The sequence below is a fragment of the Ambystoma mexicanum genome, chromosome 11, assembly GCF_040938575.1.
Source record: "Ambystoma mexicanum isolate Mex_15411 chromosome 11, UKY_AmexF1_1, whole genome shotgun sequence".
NCBI classification, from domain to species: Eukaryota; Metazoa; Chordata; class Amphibia; order Caudata; family Ambystomatidae; genus Ambystoma; species Ambystoma mexicanum.
The window spans coordinates 973,044,452-973,066,602 of NC_090934.1; positions in this window are offsets into that span (position 1 = coordinate 973,044,452).

Below are 22,151 nucleotides of genomic sequence, written 5' to 3' on the forward strand. Positions count from 1 at the left end.
TTCCTCAAACAGGGCCATTGCAGTAAATGTGAAGAGATCAACAACACATAAAAATAAGCATTGGCAATGCCAATAGTTTTGGCGTTTACTGAAGTTCTTTGCATGTTTCATTTATATGCACCCTGGAGTAAGGAGGAGAGTGGAAAGTTGCAAAGGAAGATGTGATAAGGGGTGCAGAATGAGAAGGGGAATAGAGCGAAGAAGCCATTGATAGAGGGTGCCATTGATGAGAGGAAATATGAGTGAGAATGGGTCTGAGTGAGAGGTTAAGAAATAAAGAGAGAGTGTGAGCGGTAGGAGTGAGAAAGGGTAGGGAGGGGGTAATGTGGTTAAAGTAATAGAGAGGGTATAGGGTAAGGTGGGTGGGGGAATAAAGGGTGTAGTGTGGGTGGAGCCAGAGATGCATGGTGGGGGTAAAGAGAGAAGGACTAGGTTTGAGTAGAGAAAGATGGGTAGAATGGGCAGTGGTAAAGAGAGGGGCGTAGGGTGGGTGGTGATAGAGAGAGTTGTTAGGACAGGAGGAAGGTGGCAGAGAGAGAGAGAGGTGGGTGTAGAGAAGTGGTGGGGTGGGTTGGTGGGGTAGAGAGAGTATTGGTAGGGTGGGTGTTCATAGAGAGAGTAGGGGTAGGGTGGGTGGGTGTAGAGAGTGCATGGTTAGGGTGGAGGTAGAGAGATCAGGAGTAGGGTGGGTGAGGGTAAAGAGGATGGGGTAGAGAGTGTGGGGTTTTGGGGGAGAGAAGGTTGGATGGAGAGAATGGGGTTATGGGTGGGGTAGAGAGAGTAGGGTTAGGTTTGTAGGGTGGGTGTAGAGTGAGCCGGGGAGGGTATGTAGAGAGGGTGGGGTTAGGGTGGGTGAGGGTTGAGAGAGCAGGGGTGGTGTGGGTGGGCGGGTGTAGAGATAGGGTAAGAAATAAAGAGAGAGTGTGAGAGGTAGAATGAGAGAGAATAGGGGGAGGGGGCAATGGAGTAGAGGAATAGAGGGAGTAGGGTGGGATAAGGTGGGTGGAATAGAGAGATAGGGTAGTAGAGAGAGCCGGGGTATGGTAAAGAGAGCGGGGGAAGTGTGGAAGTAGAGAGAGCAGGCGTAGGGTGAGTGGGTTGGTGTAGAGAGAGCAGGGGTAGTGTGTTTGGGTGAGTGTAGGGTGTGTGGGTGTTATGTAGAGAGAGTGGGAGTAGTGTAAGTGGGTGGGGCTAGAATGGGTGGGTGTCTGTAGAGAGAGCGAGGCTAGGGTGGGTGAGGGCAGAGAGTGGTGGTAGGGTGTTCATGGAGAGAGCAAGGTTAGGGTGAGTGGGTGAGGGTAGAGTGAGCAGGGGTAGGGTGTGTGGGTGGGGGTAGTGAGTATGGGGATAGAGGGAGTGGACATGTTGGGGTAGAGAGGGTGGCAGTGGAGAGAGTGGGGGTAGGGTGGGTAGGGTAGAGAGTGCGGGTAGGCTGAGTGGGATTAGAGAGATTGAGGATAGGGTAGGTATTTGGAGTAGAGAGAGTGGGGTAGAGAGGGTGGGGGTAGAGAGGGTGGGAGTATGGTGGGTGGGATAGAGAGAGCAGGGTCAGGATGAGTGGTTGGGGGAAGTGAGAGTAGCAGTAGGGTGGGTGGGTGTAGAGAGAGTTGGAGTAGTGTGGGTGTGTGTCGGGTTAGGGAAAGCAGAGGTAGAATGGGTGCCTGTAGAGCGAGCAGGGGTAGGGTGGGTGCATTGGGGTGAAGAAAGCAGTGGTAAGGTGGGTGGAGGTAGAGAGAGTGGCGGTAGGGTGTTCATAGAGAGAGAGCAAGAGTAGAGTGAGTGGGTGAGGGTAGAGAAAGCATGTGTAGGGTGGGTGGGGGTAGAGTGAGCGAGGTAGGGTGTGTGGGTGGGGGTAGAGAGGGTGGGGATAGAGAGAGTTGAGGTTTTGGGGGAGACAGGGTAGGGGTAGAGAGAGTGAGAGTAGGGTGGGTAAGTTGGATTAGAGAGAGTAGGGATAGGGTAGGTAGTTGGGGTAGAAAGATTGGCGGTATGGTGGGTGGGGTAGAGAGGGTGGGAGTAGGGTGGATGGGGTAGAGAGAGCAGGGTTTGGATGGGGTGTTGGGGTAGAGAAAGAGAGAATAGCAGTCGGGTGGGTAGGTGGGGGTAGACAGAGCAGGGGCTGGGTGGAGGGATACAGTGTGCTGGAAAGGGTGGGTGAGTAGGTGTAGAGAGAGTGGGGGTACGGTGGGTGGTGTTACAGAGAGCAGGGGTCGGGTGGGTGTGCATGGGTAGAGAGGCTAGGCGTATACCTGCAGAGAAATCCGGGGTATGGTAGAGAGAGAAGGGGTAGGGTGGGTTGGTGGGGGTAGGGAGAAGGGGTTAGGGTAGGTGGGTTGGGGTAGAGAGAACATGGGTAGGGTCAGTGGAGGTTGAGAGTGTGGATACTGTGGGTGGCTGGGGGTAGAATGGGCGGGACCAGGGTGGGTAGGTGGGGTAGAGAGAGTGCGGGTAGGTTGGTTGAGGGTAGAGAGAGTGGTGGTAGGGTGGTGGGGTAGAGTGAGCAGCGGTAGGGTGTGTGGGTAGAGAGGATGGAGTAGAGAGAGTGGGAGATTTGGGGAGAGAGGGCAGGGTACAGAGAGTGGAGGTAGGGTGAGTGGGGTTAGAGAGAGTGGGGATAGGGTAGGTAGTTGGGGGTAGAAAACGTGGGGGTGTGGTGAGTGGGGACAGAGGGGTGAGGTTAGAGAGGGTGGGGGTAGAGAGGGTGGGAGTAGGATGGGTGGAGTAGAGAGAACAGGGTTAGGATGTGAGGTTTTGGGTAGAGAGAGTAGCGGTAGGGTGGATGGGGTAGACAGAGCGGATTTAGAATGGGTAGGTGGGTGGGTGGGGATAGATAGAGGGGGTAGGGTGGGTTGGTGGGTGGGGGTACACAACGCAGGGGTAGGTTGGGAGGAGGTAGACAGAGCAGGGGTAGGGCTTGGGTGAGAGTGTGCAGTGGTAGGGTGGGTGGGTGTAGAGAGAGGTTGGGGTAGGGTGGGTGGGGGTAGAGAGAGCAGAGGTAGGTGGGTGTGTAGGGGTAGAGAGGGTGGTGGTTTACCTGTGGAGAGAACTGGGGTATGGTAGAGAGATGGGCTAGGGTGGTGGGTGTGGGTAGAGAGAGAAGGGGTAGGATGGGTGGTTGGGGGTAGAGAGAAAGAGAGGGGGTAGGGTGGGTGTTTGGGGTAGAGAGAGTGGGAGTAGGGTGGGTGTTTGGGGGTACGGGGAGTTGGGGTAGGGTGGGTGTGTAGGGGTAGAGAGGTTTGGGTTATACCCATAGAGATAGCCGGGGGTATGGGAGAGAGAGAAGGGGGATTGTGGGTGGGTGGGAGTAGAGAGATGGGGTAGGGTGGGTTTTTGAGGGTCGAGAGATTGGAGGTCAGGTGGGTGGAGGTACAGAGAGCAGGGGTAAGTTGGGTGGGTGTAGGGAGAGCGGGGGTAGGGTTGGTGGTGGTTAAAGGAAGTGCTCACTAATCCTTAAACTAAACATAGCATAGAGTATAGCCCTCCTCGGATATTCTAGTGGTGCCGATACAAGTAAAGCAGACGTGCTAAGAAGAGCCCACATAGTGCCATTAAGCGGATAGAAGCCCTGCTTAGCCCTGCGTCCCATTAAGAATGCAGTGCTGGTACTGTAACACGGTTCTAAAATGCATTGCACATCCGAAGGTTAGGGCTGGTACTGGGCCATCAAAAGCGTGGAAGGCATGCTAAACATGGAAGTTCGGGTACGGTATCAAAAGTGTAATAGAACTGCTGACAACTACATCACGTCACTAGTATGCAGAGAATTACAGTGAATGGCCTATCAAACGAATATGTGTGTTTTACGCGAAACTGCAGTATCGTGCCATTAAACAGATCGCAGCTGACGTGTTATTACAACTCTTGCAGCCCTGCTGATAAGTGCCAGTCTTGCCACGTTAGGATTATGGCAGCTGTGTTGAGAAGGGACATGTATAGTAGGCTTTTAAGAAGGGAAGGGATTAACTACTGAAATGTGTGGTTGCTCTGTGCTGAAAAGTACCTGTAATCCCTGTTTCTATGTGTAGTTACCAGCTTAAAAAAAAAAAGACTAAAGCAGCTCTTATGCTGGTATCAGGTTCTGTTCTTCTTTAAAGTTGAGTGAGACTCCGGCGATGTCAAAGTAAAAGTGTCTTACTGGTCTTGTTTCTCTTCTCTGAGCAGTATAGCTGACTATACTGCTCCGAAAAAGACACAGGAGATAAGGACGACCATGGTACATTATACCGTGTGGATCTGGTAATGCGTTAAGTATCTGTGAATAAATACCAGCATGCTCAGGTGTACAAAGCAAATGGAATCCCGGCGTGGGTGTAGGGTTTCCGCTTTTACTTGCTGGAACTCATTAAAGCATGGGCGAAAATGGCAGAAGCACAGCTCTCCTTGGAAAAAACAAGGCCCAGCTAGTGCTTCGGTGCTTTCATCGCCGATACACTGCTCTCGAACTCCCCTTTCTCCTTTACAGTACCAATGTTTTGGTGATATTTAGTGGCTTATGCCACCAAAAAGCACCAAGACCCCAAAAACAATGACTAACAAACTAGCACATTTCATTCTTACAACAACATCGCCTCCTAAAGGAAAAAGTAAGAACTCCACTCTGCTGATTAAAAAATAATAATTTCGGCAAAATGTGTACTTTACAGAAGGGAACTCCATTATAAAAAAGAAAAGAATGCCCTCTTTTTAAACATAAGTGCAAACAATACACGTTTCTGAAAGTGCTCCAAATATTGTAGGTAACCCTGTAAACGCGAGTCGCGTGTATATGACACAAACACGCCGATAAACAACTATAGTTGAAGGAACCTTATGGTTGCAGAGCAAAACCTAAAAGCTATAAAGATTGGCCAGTCATGTTATGGTATGGCACCATAACTCATCTCCCACTCTGCACTGCTTCTGCAGAGACACTTTACTGCCATAATGGGTCTGAGGGCTCCTGGCCGCCATGGCCTCTGGTCATGGACAGTGTCCACACTCCTGGCAATTTAATTTCCTTGGTGGTGGGAGGCAGACTCTGTTTCCCAGCTTTAATTAACTGCCCCGTGATGTCCTCTGCCACACTTTTTAATGCCTCTTACTGTTTTTAGGACGTCAGTCATGTTGTAGATAGATGAGTATGATTGGTGCTAGGAATGCTGGTCACTATAATCCTTTCAGTGGGACAGGAACCTACCTCCGCCATTCCTTAGTGGTTTGCTCTGCACACCATGCCTGCGCGGGGAAGAGAAAGAAACACTGAGAGTCTGCTCTAAGTAAGTTACGATGGGATGGGGCAGTGTCAGTCATGGCAGGTGTGAGCCTATTGAAGGCAGATAAGTTTCAGCCAGAGCCAGTTGTATCCATCTCATTTGAGCCAGTTGCCAACCATACCCATCCATGTACAAACAAGGGCTAGGAAACATAATAAGTCACATGGATGGCGATTGTATTTTGAAAATGTATCGGGCTGTTGGTAACATTTCTAGTATTGCCACTAAAAGACTTGCCAGATTAAAATAGATAAAGCCATATGTCTGACTGAACCCTTAGCAAGATCAGTGGTGGCACAGCCCTCTGTGTGTTGGGTTGGTACCTCTAGAAAGACAGTATTAATAGGGAACAATCAGTCATCCGTTAGGTCTTGTATTTGTAAAGGCTGGTGTCACAAGGTACTATTTGTTAGAAATACCGTAAGGTAGCTTTATGCGTTTTGGAAAGGCTCCATAAGTAAGGTGAAAAGAAAAATTCACTACATCTTTTGATTACTTAATATTTTAAAAATGTTCTCTCATAAAGACTACACAACACAATTGTTTGTTCTTCTTTAAAACTCATCATGAAACGTGTAACTGTGCATGAGAACAACATGGAGAGTCCTGGGCAGCATGATGGGTAACCTAAAGTTTAATATTACCAAAGTACATGTTGATTGTAAGGCTTGTTTATAAACAGCATTTTTTGTTTTCCCAGTTGGAGCAAAGATATAGAACTGATTTGGGGAACCCGCTCTCGAACACACAACATATAATTGCCTGTGGGAGAAACATGGAGATTCCAAGTTGATACCAGTGCGCTTCATTGACTGGCCATGTTCCTTGTTGATCGTGATACCGAATGCCAGACTGACTGGGAACTGTAGGCGCGTGAAACTGAACTGCATGTGTGTTGGAATGAGTGGAATGCAGGGGATGAATACATCTTCTCCTTTTCGCTTCCCGGTCAGCACTGTTGCTTCAATTACGTTAGGCAGCAATTTTTTAATGCACAGCTTAGGTGGGTCGAGATTGCGAAGCAGCATGATGGATGACCCAGCTTTCAGTCGAAGATGATGTGGCACTCACCGGGGGTTGAATGAGTTGAGGAATTCTGTTGGATATGTTATGGCTTTGTCGCCATCCACCACTGTATCGATTGAGTTGTACTCAGTAACTGTGCCCGGAAGCATATCCCAAATCTAATTATTAATTTCATTGACAGACTCATTTTAGCAGCAAGGATAGCATGTTCACAGAGCCACTCGTGATTTTTGTAATTTGCAATATGTTTTGATATACTTTATGTATCAGTTCTGTAAGCAATGGCTCCATCATGCAAAAATCCGCTGGAAAAGTAATTTTACCTGATGCCGACTGAGTGGGGAAAGTATTTGATTTCTTTGCTTTTGGATGAACTCATCCGAGGTGTTTCCTTTTTTTTGATGCATTTAGAATCCAGCAGACTTGATTAAAAAAGCACTACAACTATAATGACCACACTGAATAAAAAACACTACTTAAAAAACACTACTAAAAATGCAACAGACTGAATAACTAAGCACTACTTCAATATACTCCACTCTGAATCTCAAAGCACTATTTACGTTTTCAACAGAGGCTCTTATAACACTTTAGCACTATTCATAAGAGAGTAACAGAAATGCCTGTCGCACCTCTTTATATAGCAACAATTTGGAATCGTTTTAACTGATACCTGCCTTCACCTTCGCCTCTCAGGTCCCTTCACCTCCCATACGCCTCTATAACTCCGCTTCGCTACCGATACGCCAATGATTTGCCAAGCCACAAACCCACAAACCATTTTTTTACCTTCATGTATGGAGGTTATATGTATAAATAACATATATTTTGAACAAAATAAAACATTCTGATATTGCACAAATTTTGTACATTGTACACACACATATATCTACAAAAGTCAATATCAAACTGTCTGCAGTTGTGCTTCAACATCTATATATCTAAATCATAGATATATGCATTGACAATCAGGAACTCTTGGAAAAGCTGGCCTTCTCCCAGCTTAATCTGCATACTGAATCTGTTGGTTGCCTCCATGACCACCAGTCCGGCTTCAGAGCTGCCAGAAGCACGGAAACTGCTCTCTTGAACACCACTGAAGACTTGATTTCCAATCTTGACTCTAATCCCCCTTCTTTCCTCATTCTCCTGGATCTATCCTCTGCTTTTGACACGGTCAACCATGCCATCCTGCTCAATCGTCTCCATGACAACCTTGGTATTACTGATCAGGCCCTGGCCTGGTTGACCTCCTTTCTCACCGACCAACCCTCTCAGGTCCAACTGGGGTCTTTCCTCTCTTCTACCTCTCTCTCAACTTGTGGTATTCCCCAGGGGTCTAACCTCTCTCCCGGACTCTTCAAGCACTACCTAGCACCTCTTGCCCACCACATCGCTACTATCTGCTCTGATTTTCAATGTTATGCGGATGACACTCAGCTCTCTTTTAGGTTCCCCTCAGCCACCTCTGCTTCTCTCATACCAGACTGCCTGGTCGCAATTTAGGAATGGTGTGCCACCAATGTTCTCTGCCTGAATGCCAGTAAGACTGAGATCCTCCTCATTGGGACACCCGTTCCCTCCTTTCTTCTCTCTCTTTGGCTGCCCACTCTGGGCCCTCTTCCTGCTCTTTCCAGTGAGGCTAGGAACCTTGGTATCAACTTCAACTCCACCCTCTCCTTCTGTCCTCACATCTTTGATGTCTCTAAGTAGTCAAACTACCAGCTGCACCTCCTCAGAGGTATTCTGCCTTTTCTCACTTTCCCCCAGAAGCTCACTGTCTCCAGAGCTCTGGTCCACTCTAGGGCTGGACTATTGCAACAGCCTCTTTCTAAATGTTTCTGCCTCTACTCTTCGGCCTTTACAATTTATCCAGAACAGGACTGTGAGACTTGATCTTGGCCTCAAGCCCAGGGATCGTATCTGTACAGCTCTGGAATCGCTTCACTGGCTCCCCATGACTGCAAGGATCAAGTTCAAGATCCTCTGCATCGTCCACAAGGCTTTTTAGGGCCTGGGACCCCTCTACCTCCAACTTTGTCTTCCAAAACATCTTCCTTCTAGAGATCTCCGATCATCCACCTCCAACCCTCTGAGGGTCAGATGCTTCTCCAAGCAGAGAGTTGAGGGCAGATCACCTTGGCTTGGGCCTCCCTTTAGAACAGGCTCCCTGCCTCTCCAAACTTGAGCAGAACCACCTCTGGTTCCGGAAGAAACTCAATACCTTCCTTTTTGCTTCTGCTTTCTCTCTTCCTCTCCGCTGCTGATGCACCTGACTGCTGTGCGCAATGGTCACCTGGTCACCCCTTGAACTCGGGCACAGGCTCCTGCATGTCCGGTTGCCCATGCACTGCCTCTGGGCTCCTCAGCACCTAAGGGTCTGTATCTGCAACCCTACAGTCCCTTCTCTCTGCACTGATGAGCCACTGGTTGCTTGCTCTTGTGGTTAACTGCACTTTCCTCTTCCCCTGCCCCCTGGCATTTCTACCCTTCCCTCTTCCCCAAGTGCGATCTTAATGACACAAGGCCTAGTAAAATGGTTATTTTGTCCTCCCTTTGTTTTCCCCTGCTTGTCTTGTCGCGCCTCGAAACACTTGTGCACAGGTGATTTTATAACTGCCACATCATATCATATTTCCGTTTTAGTGTACCTTGTTTGTCAAAGGTAAAATAAAAGCATTGATACAATACAAGAGAACAAGTTGATACATTTATTTGGCGAGTAAAGTTATTTATTTACCAGCTTTCATAACACAATTTTCAAATCAGTTCTTCAGGCACAAATAGAACAAAACATTCGGAAAATCATATATTAACGTGCAACATACATATTCACTCACATATCTATTTGTATTCAAACATACATACATGCTTCCATTCAATTAATTTAAAACTTCATATGTAATATCATAAGGCACTCCATCACTTTATGTTTCTTTCGATCACGGGATAGTGAAGCAACTACCCTACTGGCGAAGATGAAGCAAGTCTATTCCCAACTTTGTTGCTTCTCCCTGGTACCCCTGATTAGGTTTTACCTACAAAATATTGAACCAGTAGTTCTATATGGTTTGGGCATAGTCCCATTTGCCGGGGTGCCCCGCTTAACATTCTTCAGGGGCAACTATGGAAGAGAACCATGGGCCTGGGTAATTCTGTGCGAAACGTTGTTAAACACGAGCTGGGCCTCACCTCCTTAGCGGCGAGAACCTAATGGAAGAAATTAGCTGAGTATGCTAAAACGCTGAATACCCTGACTAATTCCCTCTATCAACCCCTGGGTGAATTGTCAACAATGCAATCAGCTATAACCCTTACACAGTTTAAGCATACCATGTGTGGCATACTCGCTAGGATTGGCTCTTCACAGGAAGAGCTGAGGGATGTGCTGTGAATAGTCAAGCGTAAACTATACACCGCTGATTGGGCTGAAACTGCTGATTTATTAGGAAATGTAACATTATATAGGGAGTACGCAAGGTTTAGAAGAAAGCGGGGGGTTATCCTTGCATATATCTCTCTATTTCCCCGGCTATTTTGCTGGCGCGAGCAGGGTACGTGTATTCAGAGGGGTGCGTGGGGAGTTTTGCATGTGTTTTCATGGTTGGGGGGCTGTATGCTGGTCTACTGGCCTTTGCCCCATGTACTGGATTTGTGCAATGTTTTTGGCGCATGGGGCGGGTTTGGGGGCGTAACTGGCGTTGCTGCAAGGTCGCTGCGCCACTCTGCTCCACAGCTTATTATGGATGTTAGGATCCATGAATAAGCTGTGCGACAAAATGGGTTTTGGCGCACGCGGCTGGCGCAGACTGGCCACTTTTGCGCTTAATTCTATGAATTACTCCCCAAATGTTAATATGCCCTGCATGTTCAAACCTCTGAAAAAGGTACTTGAGATCATTGATGATCGCCTCCTGGGTACAATATTAAATGGAGGCTATCAACATGCGCAATAGAACAGATGTTGACTCAATTTTGCAATCAGCAGTAAAATATGTATATAAGCGTGGCTAAGGAGGCATCATCTGCTAAGTTTGGTAGCATGAAGGAAACAGCGATGCAACCAGAGTACCGTGAGCAAAGATGCCGCCATTCCTTGAAAGAGATGCTTAACGTCTAATGAATTGTGCTGCTGTGGAGCAAATACAAGCATGGGCGCCCTGTTTCTCAGAGTCATGGGACCTTTATTTATTTGAGAACTTGCACTTTTTATAGTGGGATCTGACTAACGTTTCCACCTGGGTTGAGTACTTCTCTGAGCTCTACAAGGAGTATAGATCCATTACCCAGGGAAATGTTGGGGAATATGATGAATATGACCATGGTACGACGGTGGTGGTATGTGATCATCCACCGCTTGTCCTACATGTGAGGAAGTTGGCAGAGTCCTTCACTGTCAAAAATCGGGGAAGGCTCCGGGCCCAGGTAGGGTCCCAATAGACTTACACGCTACAGAGCTAGGTATTTGGGTTCCTTATTTTACCAAGTTATTTAATGCAGTTTTAAAACACAACACTGTTCCCATCTCGTGGACCCAAGCTGAGATAGGTCCCATTTATAAAAATGGAGTTAAAGAATTGCTGGGAAATTATTGTCCAATTTCATTTTTGGACGCAGCGGGGTAAAATCTATGCCAGAGCAATTCTCACCCATCTCGGATCCTGGATCTCTGACAACCACATAATCAACCATTGCCAAACTGGGTTCTGGGTGGCCTGAGCACAGTCGATCAAAGCCTACGGCTGTGATTGATATGTGATAAGTATGCTGTCCTTTGGGGGCGTGGCTAGCCGCCATTTAAAGAAGTCGAGTTTTGTGTCGCTCCGCTTGAAGTGCCCAGGGGTTTGCCGTAAACTTAAGCTTTAAACTAGAAAATCAACAAGAAAAACACCACACATACCAGTGGGAGCCTGGGGCACCCGCGGATGAAGATTGGAACGGCTTTGTCCAGCCGTTGGGTTGCCGCACCGTGGAAAAGGGAACGACGCGCTGGTGAAGATGGCGGCCGCCGAGTGACTCGACCTCTCGCTAGACCCAGCGCCGGGGCTGTGGGTGCCGTGAGCCCGTCTTGATCCAGTAACTCCTGAGGTCTGCTGATGTGACCGAACGCCCTAAGCTGCGGGCAACAAGCAAGCGTGCATAGCACAAGTAGACCCGCACCGATCCCAAGCACCCTGTGCCTCCGTCGGCTGGAAGCACCAAGGCAGTCACTTGCTGCGACGACCATCAGCCGGGAGTGAAAGGAGGTGCGGGTGGCCTGGCGGAAGCCCAGGAGACTACCTCCAAGGGAGCCATGATCATCACGCCCTGCACATCTCTTCGGATGACTGCGGAATGACAGGGCCAGCGACCCAACAGGCCCCGCTGAAGGACTAGACACGGGGCGCGGACCCTGCATGGTGGACTCCTTGCGCACTGCTGCACTGCGCAATGGAGCGGCCCCTTCAGACCCGCGCCGGTGCTGGGCAGCTCACCCTGAGGCCTCCACAAAACGGCCCCGAGCGGCCAGCGAAGACCCACTGCGACCACACAGACGGCCCTGGTGCAGTCCCCACTCCCGCTGTGCCTGAGAACCTGTGACCTGAAACTCGGGCAAGCGGGCCCAAAAGCATTGCGGCGAAGCCTACAGACGGCGGTAAGGAGTCGGAGGGGGAGAGACGCTGTTAACTCCTGTCTATTTTCACATGCACCGGGCTACCCCACGCTGTGCCCGACGCCGGACTGCATGTAGCAGCGCCACAAAGTATATTTAGACCTCTTGCAGATACCAAGGCTGGCCCCCGGGGGAGAAGGCATAGCACTGAATCGGAATTGCACACCTCAGTCCTTGCTGAAGCCCCAGTAAGCCCCACATAGTGCCTAAAGGCCTGCAGGGCCTGATCTGCGGGGAGGAACCCCGCCAACAACACAGCCTCTGCATGGTTGATATGCAGTAGCACCCCTGTGGGAGCCCCCGACCCCTAGACACATCGCCTAAGGCCGCACACCGCGCCCCGCACAAGACAACGTGCAGGGCATTATGCTACCCCCTGCAACACGGGGAGGCTGGCGGAGGTGACCCACAGGAAGGCCTGTGCTGGGCTGACATAAGTGTGGTCGGAGTGCGGAGATGGACCGCCCCCCCTCGTCCTCGAGCACAGGAGGGATAACTCAGGAGTGCCCCATCACTCATGCCAAGTGAAGCTCCCCCCGAATGACCAGTAACCCACTGGAGCACCTCCACCCCCAGCACCACACTTAGCCTCTCAATTCACCCCAAAGGAGAGAGCGCGCAACAGAGTAACTTAGCTGGGCCCTTGGAAGCCCAACCGCGGCCCAGCCACTAAGCACACCACCGCAATCAGTGCTGCCAAGTCAACAGATGGACCAAGTGGGCACGCTCGCCCCCAGAGTAATGACTACGAAAGGCGCACGGAGCAAGCATAAACAAACCACCATGGAGAACTTTGCGGCCACGGGGTCACTCAGACCAGACGCCAGCACCATCAGTGATGGGGCACCAAGCACTGGGTCCCATGAACCGGCGAACTCACAGCTCTTGGAGGCCATCATGACCCTCCAGAAAACTATGGAGGGCAAGATCAACGCTGTCGCGATTGACCTGAACCTACTGCGTCAAGACGTGCGCTCCATCGCCAGTCGAACAGAGACCATGGAAACCCAAGTGCGAGACAACACTGAGTCAAAGACCCAGCTTCTGAAAGAGGTATACGTCGTGGCACAAAAGGTGAAAAACCTAGAAGATAGGGCCGATGAGGCAGAAGGACGGGCCCGCAGACACAATATTAGAGTTATAGGCCTACCCAAGGGCATCGAAGGCAGCGATCCCACAAATTACATCGAAGACCTCCTACTGCAGGAAATCGGAGCAGGGAAACTCTCCCAGGGCTTCACCATAGAGAGAGCCCATCAATCCCTCACCAAGCGGCCACCCCCAGGAGGCCCACCCAGACCAATAATAGCCAAAGTGCTTAACTACAAGGACAGAGAAACCATCCTCACCTTTTCAAGATCGGGCAGCTGTATACGCAGAGACTCTGCAAGGGTAGCTATTTTTCCAGACTACACTCTACAAGTCCAAAGAAGCAGAGCCCAGTTCACCCACACCAAAGCTAGATTGAAAAAACGCAGGCCTATGCTACATGCTCCTTTAACCAGCCAGATTAAAATTCCTGCACAACAACAGAGCCTCCTTTTTTCGACACACCTGCTGATGCCACCGAATGGATGGACAAGGAACAGATACCAGACTTGGAACTGAAACAGAAAAAACCACGGCAAACAACATCATGAGATAACACACCCAATACCCCCAGGCTGCGCACACCTGAAACACTGCATCATGTTACGAAAAGCAGCAACCTTACCTTGATTGGAGCCACTCTAGACACGATCGGCTTCCCTATAGACACCATCTGAAGTAAACCTACTCCTGCCCCCAGGAACAGTTTGGGTACGATTACCCGCCCGTAGGGCACCAAGCGACCTAGGTCTAATGGAGTGGAAACGGGACAGTCAGAATGAGGTGAACCTCGTTAGACGAGTTTTGTTAAAGGTTATGTTTATGGTTAACGTTCAAGAGGTATAGAACCTCCACCCGGGGGACCCAGTTAGGGGAAAGTTAAAGACTAATGTTCGTTGGGAAGGGAACCCCAAGTTGGGAACCCAGTTACAGCTGAATAACCTCGCTACACCTGTTCTATGTTTGGGGAGCTCACAGTTAAAGGGTGGAGGGAAACGGGGCGTTAGTAATAAAGTTGGGAACCTTGACCGAGAGACACCGAGACCACAGGAAATCTCCACAATTGACACACCAACAGCAGGGCCTCAGACGAGGCCAGGAATGAGCGACGGACGGCCTGACACTCATGGCTGACAGAATAAAGGTTATGGCGTGGTACATCAGAGGCATGAATAGCTTTGTTAAACAACGCCGAATACACGCATACCTGCGAAGATGCAAGGCCGGAATTGCTATGCTCCAGGAGACGCACCTAACAGCGAAAAAACTGGAAGCGCTAGCCAAGACATGGCGGGGGACCCTGATTGGATCCTCCTACTCCTCTTACGCTAGAGGGGTCCTGATCTGGATCGATCCAGCATCCCCTTCAAGCTAGTGAGCACCAAGAAAGTTGATGAGGGAGGGTTGGCACTTGTGTATGGTACTATCGAAGGGAGAGAGCTATGCCTAAATAGCACCTATGCACCTAACCATAACGCCACTGTTTTTTTCCACTCCCTGTATTCTCGATTTAGCCCTTATGGAGATAGCATTATGATTTGGGGAGGAGACCACAATTGCACCCTAGACCCCCTAAAGGACAGATCAGACACCAAGCACAACCGCCCATACCCCCAGCCAAAATATTGTCTAAACTAGCACGTCAGCTGTTACTCTGTGACTTGTGGAGGGAACAGCACCCTGATCAACGTGAATATTCCTTCTTCTCCCCGCCACACAAAGTCCACACTAGGTTGGACTACATATTTGTAAGCCAGGAGCAGCAAGCCATGTTTAGTGACACACACTACCTGCCCAGAGTGCTGTCGGACCACTCCCCCATGTTGGCCACCTGGGAGGTGTACCCGCCCAGACCCCCCATGCCTACGTGGAGGCTTAGGGCAGAGGCCCTGCTTGACACAGCCTTCTGCGAACATATAAGAGACAGCACTGAAGACTATTGGCGAAAACAACCTAGACAGTGTAGAACATATCAGCACAGCATGGGAGGTGTACAAGGTAGTTATGAGGGGAGAGATGATTGCTGCGGTGGGGGGTGCCCAAAAATCCATCATAACCACCCTAGAGGGTGCGCAAAAAGAGCTAGGAGAGCTTGAGGGCAGAGCTGACTCGACCCCTGAACACCTACAAAAAATAACCAAACTGCGACAAACCTATCTATCACACTGGGAATCTTTGGGGAAATTGAGGTACGCAAAGCACACTGAAAGAACTCGTGCTCTGGTAGACAAACCCAGCAGACTCTTAGCTTGGCTCTATAAGAGGGAAACCCCCAGGACACCCATTTGTCACATACTCAAACCTGACGGCACCACCGCACATACCCAAGTAGAAATCAACTTGGTCTTCTCTGAGTACTACTGTGGCCTCTATTCCAAGACCCCGCCCCCCACTGACACTGAGATTGAGGACGTCCTGGACATCATAGAGCTACCCAAATTAGATTTGCAGATGGCCGAAGCCCTAGACGAACCGATTACCCCTGACGAAGTAATGGTAATAATTAGATCCTTACCATCTGGGAAAGCCCTGGGCACAGATGGCCTACCTGTGGAATTCTATAAGTCATACGAGGAAACCCTTGCCCCACTGCTAGCCCAAGTATTGAACGAGGCTTACGATCGCGGTACCCTCCCAGACTCCATGAGAGAAGCTATAATTATCCCCTTACTTAAGCCTGGGAAGGATGGGGCGGACTGCTGGTCAAATAGGCCTCTTTCTATGTTAAACGTAGATAGCAAGATATTGACTGCCCTCCTCGCAAATAGATTGCGCAGAGTAATCCCCCTGCTGATCCACCAAGACCAAACTGGCTACGTGCCGGTGCGCTCCATCACCGAGAACCTGCGCAGGTTAAATCACGTCATATATAACACGGAGCAAGGCCTCAGAAATATGCAGTCGCGTCACTAGACTCCACCAAGGCCTTCGATTCGGTGAGATGGGAATGGTTATATGCCACCATGGTAAATATGGGGATTGGATCCGCCTTTTTAAAATGGACCCAACTGATTTATACCAACCCAACTGCTAGGGTGCGCACTAACAAGACATATTCCGACAAGTGGTCCCTCCATAGAGGCACCCGGCAGGGATGTCCACTGTCCCCAATGTTTATCGCTGCGGAGCCCTTAGCCGCATATCTCTGACAGGAATACGGAGACGGGGGCATTGAAATAGACGGGTTGACACACCTCGTCTCCATGTACGCAGATGATACACTGCTGTACCTGCACAACCCTGAGCACCTCTTGCCTTACATTTTAGAAACTCTAGATGGCTTTCATAGACATACGGGGATCCAGATCAACAAAGGTAAGTCTTGCCTCTACACCCTCGCTGCATTGTACAGTGACAAATTCAGATCCCTGCCCCCCCTAGATCTTAAATGGCAGGTGACTTCCTTTAGATACTTGGGTATCACCATACATCGAAATCCAAGCACTGAACACATTCTCAACACGGTCAGGGCCAAAGATTCCCTTGAGAAATCTATGGAATATTGGGATAAACTCCCACTCTCGGTGGCTGGGCGGCAGGTCTCCTCAAAATGGTGGCACTCCCCCGCTTACTGCACAACTTCCCTTTTAACATCCCCCCTCATTCTTTAGAGACATAAATAAACTCTGTAGAGGATTCCTATGGCAGGGAGGTAGGCACAGGGTAGCGTTGGAAATTCTCCAAAGACCCTACGAGAGGGGTGGATTGAAAGTCCCTAACTTTGAGCTATACTACCTGGCAAGTCAATTGAGGCACGTGATGCAATGGATGGCCGATGAGACCACCACAGACACTCGACTCCTCCTACCAGCCCTGCCCCAACTGTTACTCAGAGACCTACTGTGTGTCGAGAAGGGAGCTCTGCGACATTACCCATACCTGGCTAAGCTTGGAACCCATCTCTGGAAGCGGGCCTGTAGATCAGTGGGGTCAACAGACCCGTTCTCCCCGCAGATTCCCATCGCAGCTATCATGGAAAAACATTCATGGGGCCAAATAGAAATGCGTACCCAGTGGAAACCCTGCGGTGTGGCAGTACTGGGAGACCTTATTCAGGATCAGGAGCTCATGACATTCACTGAACTTAGAGAAGCCACAGGTCTACCTACAGGCCAGTTTTTGCTCCACAGAGCAGTGATACAGGCTATAAGGAATAGATGGCCTGAGGCTGCCGACCAGGTCATGGAGAATGAGGTCATTGAGACAATGCTGGACACTGCCAAGGGAGGCCATAAAACCTCCAGACTATACTAAGCCTTGATGCAGGGTGCGACCAGGAACGAACTTAAATGCAGGGAGAGGTGGGAAAGCAAACTAGGCCTTGAATTTGAAGACAAAGCATTGGATGAGATAACCCAATATCGCAAGAAAATCTCTAGAAATGCCTGTCTACAACTCATCCAACTATACATTATCAACTGGGCATACCTTACACCAGAAGCCATATCGAAGTTCAAGGGTGCTGCAATCCAGACATGCCCCAAATGTAACGAGCCGAAGGCGAGAATGACCCATATGTTCTGGGGCTGTCCGGTGATTCGGCCGTTTTGGGCACAAGTGAAGGAAAGGGTGGCAAACGCGGAGATCGAAGTGGAAGTGCACGAGCCAGTAGCCTGCATATTGGGAAGATACAAGCGAAGCAGCAAAAAACAAGCCTCTAAACAGACTCAGAGACCTGATATACATAACGGTGAAAAGACGCATTGCCATGGGATGGAAAAGCACCAGAGGCCTGTGTGAGGCCCTTTGGTGGGGAGACCTCAAGAGATGGATAGCCGCTGAGACTGCTGCATGAGAAACAGCAATTCAGGTACAGAGGCTGGACTCTAGCGAGGAACTACTCCGTTGGGTAGCGTTAACTGTACCACTGCTCCACCCCGCGGCATCAGACAACGCCTCAGACAGTACACACAGCCCCGGCCCATCATAGGGCTCGAAGAGGACTGAGGAATCAACTGTGGTCTCGGAGGGAGGGGGGAGGGCTGGGAGGGAAGGGGAACGGTTTTGGAATTAAGCATATTGCATTGATAAATGGACAGTTGTTTGTTCTCATTGTTAAAAAAACAATAATGAAATTAAAAAAAATAAATAAAGTATGCTGCCCTTAGAAAAATGAGTGTCCATGCAATATTTGTTGATCTTCGAACAGCATTCAACACGGTCCCCAGGAGCGTCTGAGGGAGGTTGTTCATGGACTAACCATTCCTTTACACCTGCTAGACACCATCTAGAAATTCGGGCAATGTAGCTGTTGTGCGATGGGGCATGGATGGAAGCACCTCAAGGTCTCTTACGAATGAAAACGGTTCCAACAGGGGTGCGTTCTGGCTCCTAAGCTATTTTGCATTTTTATAAACAGAGTAATTGATGAGCTGTTGGCTTCCCAGTAAGATGCCCCCATGTTAGCAGGAGATAGGATTCCGGCCCATTTGTTTGCCGATGACGCTGTTTTATTGTCATTTACACCTGCCGTCGTGCGCAAGCAACCAGGTATATTTGTGAACTTCTGTAAGAATAACAGCCTGGCCCTTAATGTCACAAAGACGAAATCGATCATTTTTAGTACAAGACGAAGGAGAAAGGCCAGAGCATTAAGGATTGAGCTGGATGAGGGCCCTATTGAACAGGCTGACTTTTATGATTACCTGGGGGTAAGGGTAACGCCGTCCTGCAGCTGGAACACACATCTGAATAACGCAAGGGTCACACTAGCAAGGTACAGTGGTGCTCTATGGAGATTTACTGCTAAGCAACGTAATGGCGTAGTTCCTGTCTCTCTTGAGGCCTATAAAGCCCATGCTGGGCAAGCCGCAATCTATGGGGCAGAGCTATGGGGGCAGTAACATATCATCTCTTTATCTAATGGTGAAAATAAGTACCTCAAGAACATCCTTTGTCGACCCCATATTACACCCACCTAACCTGTATTCTTAGAAACAGGGATGCAATGTTTTGAATCTATTTTCGCGCCTGCAGCATGTCGACTCCTGCACTCCATTATGGTCGAATGATTCCCTGCTTAAGTACAAAGAAGCCCTGATGGATGTCTTCTCCCAGTCAGGGGGTCTTTCGCTACCTTGGTTTGGTCATATTAAGGAATTGTTCCAAATTCTGGGTCTCAGAGAGCACTGGAGTAATCCAAGCACTATAACCAACTCTGCCAAGGTCACATTGCTGCTAAAGTCTGACTGACAATCGTTCTAAGGCCTCATGATCGTCGGTCCTGACATGCTATTGGACCATAAAGGAGAACAGGGGTTATGAGGATTACTCTGATTATGTAAACACGAAACATGAAAGAGCATTGTTCGTGAAATTGCGCATAGGGATCTTTCCGTCACAAATGGAACAACAATCGTATCCTCAATCTGCCTGCTGTGTGGTTGTATGAATTAAACCCTGGTTCACTTCCTAATGATAGGTTCTGCCACACTGTTATTAAGAAAGCCCTTCCAAGGCCATTTTGAGGGCCCTGGTGTTGCTGTCTGATTGCTGAGCCCATTGCTGTTTGTATTAATTCTAGAAATGAGTTCAGTCTACGCTACTTGTAAATACCTTGTGTGGGCTTGGAGGGTGAGACAGAAGAAGGTACATATGCACTGATAATGACTCTGATATTTTATGTGTTTAGCTAGGTTACATTTTTTGCCTGTTTTCATTCTAGATATGCTGTTTTGTTTATATTTCATGAACAAATTATTCCAATGAATTGTTATAGGATGAAATGTTTGCTTTTATGGCATTATTGTCGAAATTAAGCATTATGAAATGACTAACGTTTTTACTTGCCATATATTTGCACAAGTATGCTTTGAAACTCGTTTATTTGTAGCTTAACACTTGTGGATGCTGCCAAATTTTAACTCATGATTATATATATAGATCTATATTACACAGCCTGCGATAGCGGCCGTGTAGTTATGGTTAAGTTGCTCATCTCATAGGAAGAGCACTTTTTGGGCGGCTTATAACTTTTCTCCCCCTGGACGTAGCTTAACCAAACTTTGCAAATAAAGCATATGGCCCGCTCTGAATTTCTTTTTCTAAGTTTGGTGAGGTTTGTAAAAGGGGGGGCAAAGTTATAGGGGGTCCCACATTGTTTTTCTTCCATAAACTGAATGGAAAAAACTTTTCTCATGCGTACAGCTCAAACCGCTGGACGGATTTTCACCAAATGTGCGGCAGGAGCGGCGGCTTGGTCCCGAAAACATGCTTTTGTAAATTTGGTGAAAATCTGTCCATTATATTTTTTGAAAACAGGCAAAATGTAGGTCCAAAAAAATTGGTGACCACGGACGCATTTCCCTGTTTGGTCTGCAGACAGCATCTGATTGGCCTAGAAGACATTGTGATGTCTGCAGACATCTAATGCGCCCACTGATTGGATGGTGAAAATCATGAAGTGCGTCAGATTTTTGGAAACGCCTGCTATGTTGGATTCGCGAACATTCGCCGGTGTCCGCGGAAACATAAAAAAACACAACATTGCACTTGGCAAACCTATCAAACAATCTCTGGGGAGGTAAGGGGTGATGAGGATGGCATGTGATATGGCCATAAGAAGGCAAAAAACAGGTGTTTTACACCCCCAAAATGTCAGTGAACAATGCGGATGTCCGGGGACAGTTCTGTGTTGGCGGACACTTCAGATGTTCGGGTACATCTGTGCCTATTTTTGTATTACAGGGTTGGTGAAAAGCAGTTCTTGGATGGCTTATAACTTTGGAGCCACTCAATGAAACTGCATGCCATTTGACGAATCTGCACAAAAGTTTGCAAAATGATTCTACATCTATATATAAACGTTTCTGCAAGGTTTGGTGGTATTCTGTCCATAGGGGGCAAAATTAGAGGGGGGTACCAAAATATTGTAAAGGCTCATAAATGTGGTTCCCTTTGATGAATCTGCACAAAAGTTTACAAAACGGTTTTGAATCTACATATACACGTTTTTGTAAAGTTTGTTGGGGTTTTCTCAAGAGGGGGCGAAATTAGACAAGGTCTCAACATTTTTAAATGTCTCATAACTTTGTTGCCATTTGACGAATGTGGACAAATGTTTTCAGAAAGATTATAGACACAACTTTCAATGTTTTTGTCAAGTCTGAATGGATTTTGTCAAGTTGGGGGCTAAATTATATGACTATGGTATGTACATACATTTTGACACTTTTGAAAAAATTAAACATGGGCAGATTTCAAGCAAACTCACGTAAGGAGCATGGTTTTGCAAATGTGCCCATGTTTTATTTTTTGACAAGTGTCATAAAGTAGATACAAAAAATAGTGATATACCTTTGGTGACTGAGGTATAGCTTGTGGCCCTGGGCAATGGCCAGATTGTCCAGGTCATGGTATAAGGTCATGACCTCGACAATCTGGCTACTGACCATGACCGTGAGGGACAAAAAATGAGGGTAAAGCGGTCATGTACACCTGGGATCGGCTATATGGTAGAGTTATTCGTAAGTAGGATATGTTTGAAAGGGAAAAAAATGTGCTTGTGGTAATATGCTCATAGGGTTCTGTCTTTGCCTTCTGCATGCTGCCATGGAAAGGGAAGAGGGCTCTGTAGGGAGCCCCTGCATTTCACTTTTGTAGCTTTTGCCTTTGGTACATTCCCAACAGTGGTAAAGAATGGCCACACCCATGATTATCTCTTGGTGCTAGAGGTAGGCACTTCCTCTACCTCATCTTCTTGGTTCTCTTCGTTGTCTTTGGAAATACTGTGCTTTTTTTGTTGTGTGGTTCCTTCAGCTGGTGGTGGTGGCTCTTGGGGAGGAAGGATTGTAATAGCTGATGCCATTTTTAAGAAAAGTAGTAGTTTTACTACTATTCTTCCAAGTATGTGCTTTCAAATTTCTCCTGTGCCACTCCTCTTGTGTGTTGCTGTGTGCAGCCTACTGTGCCTCCTGGCCCGGATACCTCAGATACAAGTGCTGGGGGACCATTACGCTGTCTCTGGACTGGCTGCGCGGTGCCCCATGGAGGTGTGGGGAGCCCGGTTCCTTACCCTCTGGACCCAGAGGGCGCCGTCTGTTGGTGGGGGCCCACCGCAATCCCGGTATCAATTGAGGCCCCTCACCATGCCAGCTGTCCACTCCCGCTGCAAGTCCTAGTGCCGGATCTGC